Raw genomic sequence first — 12,040 nt, forward strand, 5'->3', positions numbered from 1 at the left:
ACAGACGGGGGAAATGAGCTGTTGCTATGGCAACCCCCCTACACCATTTCTCCCCAGAATCAAGATCCCTCAGTCTAGATGCGCTGGTGATGCCGGAAAGTCTGATCTGGAGAGCCCTGGGAAGTGACAGACAGACAGGGGACGAGTCACCACGGACGATTCGGAGCGGGTGACATAACCTGATAGAATCTGCGTTTCTTCTTCCCTTTGAGAGCAGGTGTTGGCTGTCAAAATGGCATCTAGGTGGAAGAAAACAGCTGACATAAAAATGCATTTTATGCATTTACAAGCAAATGATGAGCAGACTGGAGTAGATGCTGGCACAGCTGAACATGAACACACAGGGACGAACAGGGGTGCAGAGATCACAGATCTACGTGCTGACATGAACTCTGTCTCCACATGCTCACCCATAACGATTTCCTCAGTCTCCTATCTGTGCACTGTAAACTGATGTAACCGAGACACTGCCGTGCCTTTCCTCGGATGTTAGCTGTCATTTTCTTCAAACATATGCAGACAGCCTCTGTAATACTGAGCTTTGTGTACCCACCCCCCACCCCACCCCTCATTATTTCCTGCTCTCTTTTCCCCCCTCTCGTTCAGTTTTACCCAAAAGGCCCCCCTTCTATGTTGCTCCTGTCAAAAACTTGCCTTATACACCAGCTTAACTGTAGACAAGCCCTGATGCCTACCAACATCAATAAAGGAGGCATGCACAGACGTGACGTCACTGTAAATGACGTCAACGAAATGTCATTTTGCTGTACCGGCATACATGGATTCCTGTGGAGACAATAGGATATGTTGTAGACGTAATGACATGGTATGCAGCTGCTGCATTATGGGTAATAATGGATAATCAAAGTCATATTAACATCAAAGCAAACACTCTGTCGACAACTGTCACTTGGCTCCTGTCTGCTTGGTTATAGTTGGGATTGAATGGACGTGAGGCTGAGGCCATTTTTACACTGACAACCAACTGTGTAGCAGGGATGGATTACTGCTGAACTCTCCTCCCTCCTACAGGGCGCCTTCACTTAGCCTCATCTCCTCCTCCTTTTTTTTAGAGGAGGGGATATGCTCGGGTTCCACACATGGGAGAGGAAAGACGTGGGCGCCAAAATAAATGTTGGCCCTGCTGCTGAACCATCTCCAATGCCCAGCGGAGGATGGAGCAGACAGAAAAACACATATATGATATGAAACAGGAGAATATCACAATAGCCACGCACGGGATAGTACTAGCTATAAACTATTGGCTATACAGTAAATATCTGATACAAGGCAGCTCTGATCAGACCTCTGAGAATGTCTATGTAGTGTAACCAATATATCTGAAAAAAAAAAAAATATTACTCTGGCTTTACATTTGCAAAGGCTTATGAAATTTTAAAACAAGTCCTCCTCCTGATAATTTCTAGATGGACAGAGTGTTAATTATGTCCACTGACATGAGAGCTGTTGCCAGCAAATTTCTGGCTCCCCCACAAAAGCAGTCGTCCTTATGGTCTGTTTTCCTCTTAGAAGGGCCGAGCATTGTTTAAAAAATTCACATCTTGTTTTCAATCTGTCACACCTGTGGATGAAGGTTATCGGAGCTCAGGGTGCAGGCAGAGCCGGATTCACACTCCTCCCCTCTCACCAAGGTGTTAGCTGTCTGGGTGATGTGATTGATTACTCACTGCCGTTGGTGACAGAGGCCTTCTGCGCAGCTGTCACCTGTTGGAGTGCGGCACGCTACTAGTGGAGGAAGGCACTATTTCATCCTTCCCTCTTATCTGGGGACAGCATCTGTCTTCTCCCCGCTCTCTGGACGAAGGACCTGCTTGCAATGACTTGCAAGTATCCAGGTTGACCTCCCTTCATCTTTCACAGCTATTTTCCGTGGTCAGCAAAACTCGATTAAGAGCAAATTAGGAGCAATGCTGTTTCTAATTCTCATTCGCATGTAAAAAAGAAACAGTGGAAGTGCCTTTGATCCATGATAACCCTGTATCTCCATAAAATTTGGCCAACTTAGCCTTGATGGTACTGTTCACTTCTATCTGTTTGACATGTATAATTGGTCATAGAATCAGTTTGGTCCAAAGTCCAAAGTTAACATGTACATTAACACCTCTGCACTGACATGCTGCAGTAATTGTATTTTCCCTGGTGTCTCTGCAGTTGACGCTCAGATATGCTTGTATCTTTAGCTGAGCCGTTAGTGATGGCTTGGCTTCAGTTTAAGTACTGGGTAAACACCCGTAACAAGAGGTATAGCCCTGAGCCCATAGTTAATAATCGTACAGATTCAACCATATCAAGGTTTATAGCTAGTCTTATTTCAGTTGTAGTTGCCTAAAGAATTACACCTACAATATAAAATTCATTCTCATTACAAATGAGAGCTGTTTAATATCAATGCTTGCTTTTTCAAGCAAAAAATGAGAGGACCTTGATCATTTAAACTTTTATTATTCGGTTTTATTTCCTCAGTCACGAGAGCATACTTAAGCAACATATACGTGTTATATATAGCATGTTTCTACATGACAAGTAAACTGATATTTGCCTATAAAAATAGCTGTAATTGTCTTTTAATATTATTTTTTTCGAGACATAATATATGAACCGTCACACTTCCTCAACAAGGTGACTTTGATTATGACTTTCTGGCAGATCTTTAGTGACAGGCAACATTGGTTATGAAATGTAACAGTCTGCCAAACATCTCTCCATGAATAGGAAAACAATCACTTGGCTCATCAATATGCAGTCCACACTGGGTATTATAACCATAAATGAATGTAGTGATTGTGTAGAAACAGTTAGAAAACAGAGAATATAAAGTTTTATGATAATGCAGTTGAGGGCAGAAAGACAAAAAAAAAAAGTTGGCTTGGTTCTTAATTAACTCTCATCAGGCAGAAGTCACATACTATAACTTCTCATTGAGAAAATCACAAGTAATTAAATGTCTTTTTTGTACCAAATTGAATGTTAGAAGTTAATATAATGGTTTTTATAGACTTAATTAAAATCAACTGACCATTCTTTAATCTGAAACAGGCTTGTCAATGTATGTACTGTGATTCAAGCCTAAAGCGATCACTCCCTAGCATACACATTCATATTTATATGGGCATTAAACATTTATCAAGTTGGGGGAAACAGTTTTGAATCCCCAAATGCATCCAACTGTACAGAAATTGCAGCCCACTTTTCTTTTTTCTCCTGACATTTGCAATAAAAATAATCACATCTTGGCATTTGGAAATGTGAATCTTAACTCGCCTCTTGGATCTACTGTGGGAGAATCGCTCAGCAAATGCTTTTCTATCCTCTTTTGGCTCAGACAGCCTGACACTGAATGTCTCAGCGACTAAACTGAAGCAGCCAACATGGTGTGCACACAGAGTTCACCATTGAGGCTTCTGGAAACAACATTCACTTGCACTGCTTGAGAGGATAAAAAATTAGATTACCTAATTTGCAGTTGCAAACTTAATTTATATGCAACTTCCTATTTGTCTTTATCGTCCAACTACCAATTAAAGTTAGTGTATCTTGCCCAAAAGGAATATATAAATGAGAATTTATTCAAGCATTTGTAGCTTTTTGTGCATCTGTACTTAAACTTGTCTGTGTGCAAGCAGACGTGTGCTAAAGATGTGCTGCTTCAGCTGTTTGGTGATGTGTGAGGATGCAGTCTGCAGTGCTTTTGAACTGCATTGTGTTATGCTGACAGGTGTTTCTATGATTTTGCCGGCCTCATTCAAATCAGTGAGGAATGGGATAATGAGGGACAGTTGCACAACAGCACCACGTATCGCTGCCTCCACCATGATCATAGAGCTGACTCAAGGCAACAGCGAATTTATTGTGGAATGGAGGGAAATGGCTCAGATGTTGGGACGGGAGGCAGAGGACAATCAGGCAGATGGATGAGGATGCTGGCTGGCAGGCGTAATTGGCGTGGGTGGACAAGGAGAGATGATAGGAAGAGGACACAGGGAATCGTGGACACAGCAGAGATCAGTTAGTCAAGGGCACAAGGAAAGAACTGGAAATCCTTAGTATGAAGAATACTGTAGCAGTCCATGGTACACACAAACACAAACACACACACACACACACACACACAGTGGGGAGACAGAGAATGAAATCATTCACACTAGAGATACAGAAATATGAAGGCAGTGCATTCTGGGATATGCAAATAAGTTAGCAATGTTTCTAAATAATTTTAATAAGTGTAAGTAAACAATCCATCAGACACTTTGTCAACAACTCAGTGATTATTAGCCCCGAGAGTGATGATTAAATGTACTCTTTCTAAGTTAATTGTGGTGTCTTGTTGAGAGCAGTTGGACGTGGTCACTTGCCAAAACATTTAGCCACGGTTGTATATACACACAATTTTGTGTGTCTCCAGGGTATCAAATTATTTTCTCTAGCTACAATCAAAAGTAGACCAGGAAGTCTGCAGGAGAAAAAAAATCTTTCAGCACTTCTTGTATAAGCCTGATTCACTTGAATTTCCTCTGCATTAAGTAAAACTTTTGAGTCGTTATCTGAAAAATAACATACTCCTCTGAGTTGTTTTAAGTCAACAGGAGTCAACAAACTGTTTTGATCCGTGGGGGAACCCAAACACAGGTCGCAGAATCAGAGTTAGTAAATGAAAGGAGGCGTACTGTTTGCTCTCCGGGACTGGAGGTGGATGGAGGATTACACCAGGCGAAGGCAGCAGGATGAGGGTGAGGTTGTGAGTGCTGCTGCATGACTGACCGTCAGGCATAGAGATGAACTGAAAACAGCCAGGCGTGCAATGATCCTGTGCTGCAGGGAGACAACATTCATTTTAGTGATCACAACAACATGAGGGTCCAAGTCAGCCAAAGCTTAGGAGGCACAGACACCAAGTGACCCGAGAGCATCATATAATACACTGGCTGAAACAACAATGTGGTAATGAGAGGATTAAGAACTCGGATTGATACACCGCTGAGCTGATGAGAAGATTGTAGGTGTGCGAGCGAAGGGACACACACACACAAACACACATTCAGAGAGAGAGAGAGAAAGAGGGGAGTGAGAGGGAACCACAGGGAATAAGATGGAGGTAGAGCTGTGACTGTGACAAAGTGAAAGGTGTCATGTGGCATTAACGTATATTATCCATGTCCTCCTTGATTTTTACACTGTGAAAGTATCAAAGGTCTCAGTCCACGAAGAAGCTGAGACTTCTGAGACTTTGTGATTTCACGACAAAGCAGTCACTAGGGTAAAGGGGGCTGCCCCCACCAAGCTCTGCCCACCATTTAATGAACTCTTACCTGAAATCTACCTTATTTTCATTTGGTCCCTTGAAAAAAAGCCGAGAGAATGAGAGCCTCTATTTTCACTGGCTTAAGCTCCAGACAAGAAGCTTGAGAGGGGAAATGTAAAACAATGATGGTTTGGGATACACAAAGTAGAACGAAAGAAAAAAACAAAAAACTGTGAAAAGCACCATCCATAAATGAATTCTGTTAGGGCCGTTTAAGTCAAAACTTTTTGTTACAATTACAAAATTGCGCTTGGCAGTGTGGCTATTTTCTGGGGCCTCTCCTTCCACATGTTTCTGTGGGAAGCATAAGGCAGCGAGAGCAGCAGCAAAATCGACAGCTGAGGAACAATACTGGATCGCTTTTAATCAAATCTTGATTAATTTGTTATGCCAAATCATAAGAGTTACATCAAGGCACTTTTCCAATAGAGCAGGTGTAGACTAAACGCTTGATTATTTAAAGACACCCAACAGATCCCGCCATGAGAAACCACTTGGTGACAGTGGCAGGAAAAACTCCTTTTAAGAGGTACAACCCACGATGTTACAACCTGTATGTATGTAGGGATGTGTATGTGTGTTTGCATACGTTATATAACTGGTTATATATCCGGTTCATATACGTACGTGCGTATCTTGTTCTAGTCCCTCTCACATTTACGTCTTTGATTTGTTCACTGATTTTCCTGCAGACTGTTAGTTTTTTTTTTTTTTTTTTGGAACATTGGAGTGTAGGTGCCTCTCCTCCCCTGTATTTTCATTCATTTTCCTGTAGATGTGGCCTATGTGTTTGAGTTGTTTTATTGTTTTAAAGTCTTGGAGCCCTCTTCTGTTTGGCTTTGTTTGTAATTGGGCAGCAGCCATCTCTCCTTTTCCCGGTTTTTGGTTGCATTCTTGGTTGCGATGGCAATATCTCTTGGTTCAATAAATTACTTTCTTTTCATACCAACACCATCTGGTGTTATGTTGCTTCCTTTTTCCTCCTGGCGAGCTGAGGCGTAACACTCAGGCAGGACCAGGCACAGGGTGGGCAGCCCTCTGCCGCGACTGGTTGGGTTGAGAGAGGTAGAGAGAGGGGGAGAGAAGGGACTCTGCAACGGGGATATCAGATCTGAAGTAGACTAATGTTGGACAACACCAACCTAGTAAAAGTAAACGGCCTAGCATGATACCATTTATGAACACTTCATAGGACACTCATAGTGTTAGCCTCAAGGAGGAGATAATGGATGCTGGCGGATGATGACCATCTCCATACGGCCGTCAGTGTTGCAACGGAGCAGAAGCTGCCGTAGTCTTTGCCGTGCCAATGCACAGAGAATGAGCCGTGTCGTAATCTGTAGGTAAGCCACAGGAGCTGCAGAGGAGGCGAAGGCTGAATGCAAACCAAGCCCTGGACATGGCCTCTCTTTTCAGGTGTGAACAGTATCTCAGGCATCAAATCACGCATATGCAGTCAGAGGGCAAAAGCAGGATGAATGGCGGAAATAAAAAGTGACATCCACTGTTATCCACATACGTATTTGAGAGTTTTACAAAAAAGTGAGACTAAATGAGAGTGAAGGGATATATCTTCTATGGTGAGGCTGTGTGAAGGGTTTAAGGTTATGCTGCCAGTAGTCAATTCCCCACTTCTGAGGAGACCTCAGGAAGCCATGAGTAGTTCAGCACCCATCTCCAGAATGAATGAATTTGAGCAAGAGTGGAAGAGTGAAAGGGAGATTAACAGCTTTGCCTTGAGGTCTCTCTCTCTCTTAAGAACACGTAGAAGGAGTTGGATAAATGAGTTTTCAAAACATTGATGGTGGATGGGCCCAAAGAACGGGGATGGAGTTGTGTACCTGCTACGAGACCCTTAATGGAGGAAGGCTGTGTTTTTTTGGCTCCACAACAGCAAGAAACATATCAGGGAGATTGTTATTGGTTACACTTCTATGGGAAATCGGCGCAAAAGACAGGGCCATGCAGTGTCATACAATAAGGTAGCCCAGACTGAATGTAGTGAGCAGCAGAGTGCATATTGTTGCAAGACTGAGCTTAATCTAGCACTTTTTGGCTGAAGAGGGCAAGGTCACATTGGTTGGAGCAGCATATAGGCACAGCTGGCAAATTCCCCCACACAAGACGGCCAGAGGATACATTTCCATAAGCGCAGTGGAGGTGGCATTGGGCTGGTAAGGATGACGCATTGGCACTGCTGCTTATTGAAAAGCCCCCTTGAAACAACAGAAGGCCTCACATCTGTGCACAAGCTGAGCAAACGAAGGTTCCTGATTCTCATTATAAAGATTGAAATGCCGTTCCATTCCACGGAGCAAAACTGACAGAAACAGAAGCTCCAAGCAGTTCCACCCAGGGTCATCGTTAGCCCTGGCCTCTGTGGCCTGAGCCCATAGGTTCTCCCTAAGCTCCTTCAAACTATTTCTATTAGTCTTGTTAAAGTTTAAAAATGTTGCCGCCACTGTTTAGTTATGTTACTTAATGAAACACTGAATTCTCCAATCCTCAAGCAAAGATGCAGAGAATGATCCGTTTTTCTACAAACCCAAAGAAGAACCAAAATATAGTCCCAGCTCCTGAACTGAGCCCCGAGGAAAACAGTACAGCAGATTATTTTAGTTGGATGATTTTCATCACGGTGCGATTGATCAGCTATTTTTTCATCAAAACAACCTATTAAATAAGTGTTAGAAGGTTGGCTATTTTGTACAAAATTATTTTCTGAAATAAAGAAGGCATGATGCTGTGAGTAAATACATCACAGCAGCAAGAGCATTTCAGCTGCTGTGATGAAGAGCTCTGACCACATCCATATTTCAACAAGATTGTGGTCATTAACTGCTCTGATCTGGATACTCAGCCTGGAAGAAACTGCAGTGGCAGAAAGAAGACTGAGATGCTGGTGGAAGCATTGACCTCTGCGACTCTAATGCTCAGTAGGAGTGACATCACAGACCTGCACAGTTTTCGGTGAAACAGCTGAAGTTGGAGCTGGGTCCAGCGGCGCACTGGAAGAAGACTGCCTGGCAGGGATGTGGAGCTGGAGCCTGGATCCTGGAGTCTGTGCTGGATGTCGACAGGGTGATGGCGTCCCCCTGGATGGCAGAGCTGGTTTGCCAGATCTTGTAACAGAAATTAGGGCGACATTCCTTCAAGTTTCATGGAGCCTTGAGCTGGACTGGAGTTGACATGAGGAGCATATACAGTGCATATGTTTATATTCATGTTCTTCCCTCATTGGGCCCTTAATGGTGTGTGCTGTAGCCTGCGTCACCTGTTGCCTGTATACGTTGCATGCAGGTAACATCTGCAAATTTTTTCTTGCCTGGAGAATCGGCCTTTCAGGTATTTGTGCGGGCTCGAGTCCCATTCTGTGATTCACTGTAAGACTGAGTTCATAGTCTTGTTGAGTTCGTCCTATTGAGAGCAGCCAGAAGAACCGGCATACTGTGCAAAGCTGTTGGCGTTGTGCTCTTGTAGCTGATTTCATGCAGCATGTTCCAGAGGGACATACTGAGCCCTGTGCAAGGGATCACCAGTTTACCTCCTGCAAAGATGGCCCATTTGCTCCTTATCAATCCTCCGTTCTCTCCCCACTGTCTCAATAAAAGTGTAAAACGGTCCAAAAACAACAACAACAACAACAAAAAAAAGAAAAAGATGTTACAATGAAATATTCCAATTACCCGTTTAGTATTCAGTTCAAGTTCTAATTATGTTCAATCATTCTTCTCCTGTCTGCCCCCTTTTGGGTGGCTGACAAGGTCCTGAGGGAAATCAGATTCTATAGCTGCTAAATGCTTCCTTATGTTCACTACAAATAAGCAATTTTACATAATAAATGTAAATGAAAACTGTTGTAAATACAAATATATCAGTTAAGGCAGCTTTAATCTCAATACAGCAATATTTAGTTGGCAAAAAAAGATGAAGCTATATCTGCAACTCGGAAATAAAACACTAATTCCAGTGCCAGTGCACCATTATGTGTGTAAGCTGAATCTTGGATTAAAATGTGTGCATTTAAATATACATTCTCAAGTCGCACAAATCTACAAATTTATACCTTCCGGACAATTCAGCTTTCATTTTCAGTCTGTTGAGTTCAGTTCAATTTTGTTCCTTCTCTCTAAATTCATGAATGCATCTTTTGCTTTCTTTTATTTTAAGATGTATCCATAGTTTTCAAATGGCAATAAGTTGATTTTTGTCATCCCAGCTTCAAAGAAGCAAGGATGTCCTCAAGCCCCAATTATATTGTATGTTGTATTTTTTTTGTTTTAGAAAATGTGGGAAATAAGATGAATCAAGGGCAAAGAACTAAAATGTATTCAGCAGAATTCTTTCTCCTCCTAAAAAATTGCGTCACTGCAACTATTAGCAACTAGTGAGCTGCACTGAGATTTTCTTTCCTGAACTGCTGAGAGAGGTGTGTGCTCTGCATCTGAAGGCACTGACCTGGCCTGAACCTCCTCCATGACATTCACATTCGGGAGTGTGACATGCATTTGAAACATCAGCCCAAGTGCCGCAGCATTTTCACTTAGTTCACACTGCTCTCTGGAGTATTCTCAGAAGCTCCTGCTTCGATCCTGTTCCTTTTTGCTGCAGCTGGAGTGAGGGAGCTGTGATCCACCGCAGCAACAGCCAAATTTGGCATGAAAGACTACCTGAGGTGTGTGCTACAGGAAGAAGAACTATAAATTCAGCCCCCTACACTGGCATCTATGAAGAACAAAAGCGCAGCACACACTGACTACGGTGATTCAAGCAATCATTTGAACGAAAGACAATAATCCACATCCGCTGCCTCCTTGGTCCTATTTTTCGAATTTCACATTGCAACCTCAATCTATGGTAAAGTCTTTCTCCTTTTTTTTTCTGATTTTGTGGCAGAATAAACTTTTCGTGACTTTTCTTCCAGCCTGTTGACAGAGAAAATCCTTTTGCAACTGAAATTACTAGGTGATGGAGAAAATCGACTGGTAGGGTATTGAATTTAATGTATAAATATACATTATGTGTTAAGCGCTGTTGCACCACATTAAGAAGGTCGGTTCCCTGTCTGGGGCCTTTCTGTGAAGAGTTTGGATATTCTCCCCGTGTCTGTGTGGGTTTCCTCCCACCATCCAAAGACATCATGTTTGGGTTAACTGGTGACTCTAAACTGTCTGTAGGTCTGAGTGTGAGTGTGAGTGGTTGTTGGTCTCTGTCTGTCTCTGTGTGTTGGCCCTGTGATGGACTGGTGACCTGTCCAGGGTGACCCCGCTCTCAACCAGAGTGAGCTGGGACTGACTCCAGCAGCCCCTTAGACCTAGAAATGGATGAATGAATGAATGAATGATTGTATATTTATGTATTTTTTGATGGATGCCAACCTTTCATTGTAAATGTTGAGTGATCATATTTCACACTGGGGAAAACTTTACTGCTTTGAACTGAACTTGTAGTCAAGGGGGACGTTTATTAGGGATGTTCATGGTATGTAGTGTTGCTAGAATCTAGTGATTTTTTTGGATAACCCTCACGGCGAGCTCCTGCTCACCACAAGGCTTAGGAAGGAGGGTTAGAAAAGCAAAAGAAAAATTTCCATCATCTGCTTTATCCAAAATGGATAAAGCAGATTTTGATCTAACCTACAGATTTTCTATAGATTTACAGCTACAAATACATACAGGCATAAACATCAGCGGTCTCATCCATTTACATTACAAGCCATTTTACTTTTGGCTTGTTGTTGTTTGTTGTCCACACTACTGTGAAGCTTTTCAGCCTCTAAAACGCACACCTTTGGAAACGCTGCTGACCCCCTTTTAGTTTTTGTGTTGTCCTCTGGATGAACAGACACTGAGCAGTATCTGAAGCTACACAACAGCAGAATAGACAATGTTGTTGTGGAAACTTGCTGCACATGCTACGTTTTTGCAAGTGGTTATATTGTGGATGAAGATTATTTTCTGAGGCAGAGACATGCTTTCCTAAAGGGAGTATTTGAAAACATCTAGCTCACGGCAAGTTCAGCTTATATGCATCTTTTATCATGAATTAATTAACTGATGGATTAACACTTCTGTATGCAAATATTCCTAACCCCACTAATACATATTGAAAGTCTTATCTATGCTTTTTAGAAAAAACAAGCACAAATGAATGGCTGACTGAATCTTCGAAATGGATCATAAAACAAGCTAAAACAAGTTATAACATAAAATAGAAACACGTGAGCATTTTAATAGAAAAATCAACACAGTGGAGCAGCGTTCAAGTGTTGGGCCTTTGATGGGCCCTCAGGAAAGCTCAAGTGCTGATCTTCATAAAGGCAGGGCTGGAGGGATAAATACCAGTGTTAAAAGATATTCCCGCATCTGCTGGATGAGAGCGCTGTGCGAATAAGGTCTCTGGTATCAGGTTCCGTTAGGAGAGGCTGATTTCATCATAAAGACTGGACACTGAAAATAACTTTGTTTTCCCTTTCATTACCACAAGTGGTTCCACCCTGTGCTGCGAAATCCCCCCTTCACAGAAGAGAGCCCTCAGACTGTGGAGACCGCCGCTGCAGGCCCGTGCCACTCTCTTAGGATGACTGGACTAATCATGCCTCTTTTTTTTGACGTCTGTGTGGAATAATAGCATTTTCACCGTGTACAACACTTAAGTTTCAAATGTGGACTTATAGTGTGACTGTCACTGGATCTTTTAGAATTTAAACTCACCTTCTTG

The sequence above is a fragment of the Echeneis naucrates genome, chromosome 22, assembly GCF_900963305.1.
Source record: "Echeneis naucrates chromosome 22, fEcheNa1.1, whole genome shotgun sequence".
NCBI lineage: Eukaryota > Metazoa > Chordata > Actinopteri > Carangiformes > Echeneidae > Echeneis > Echeneis naucrates.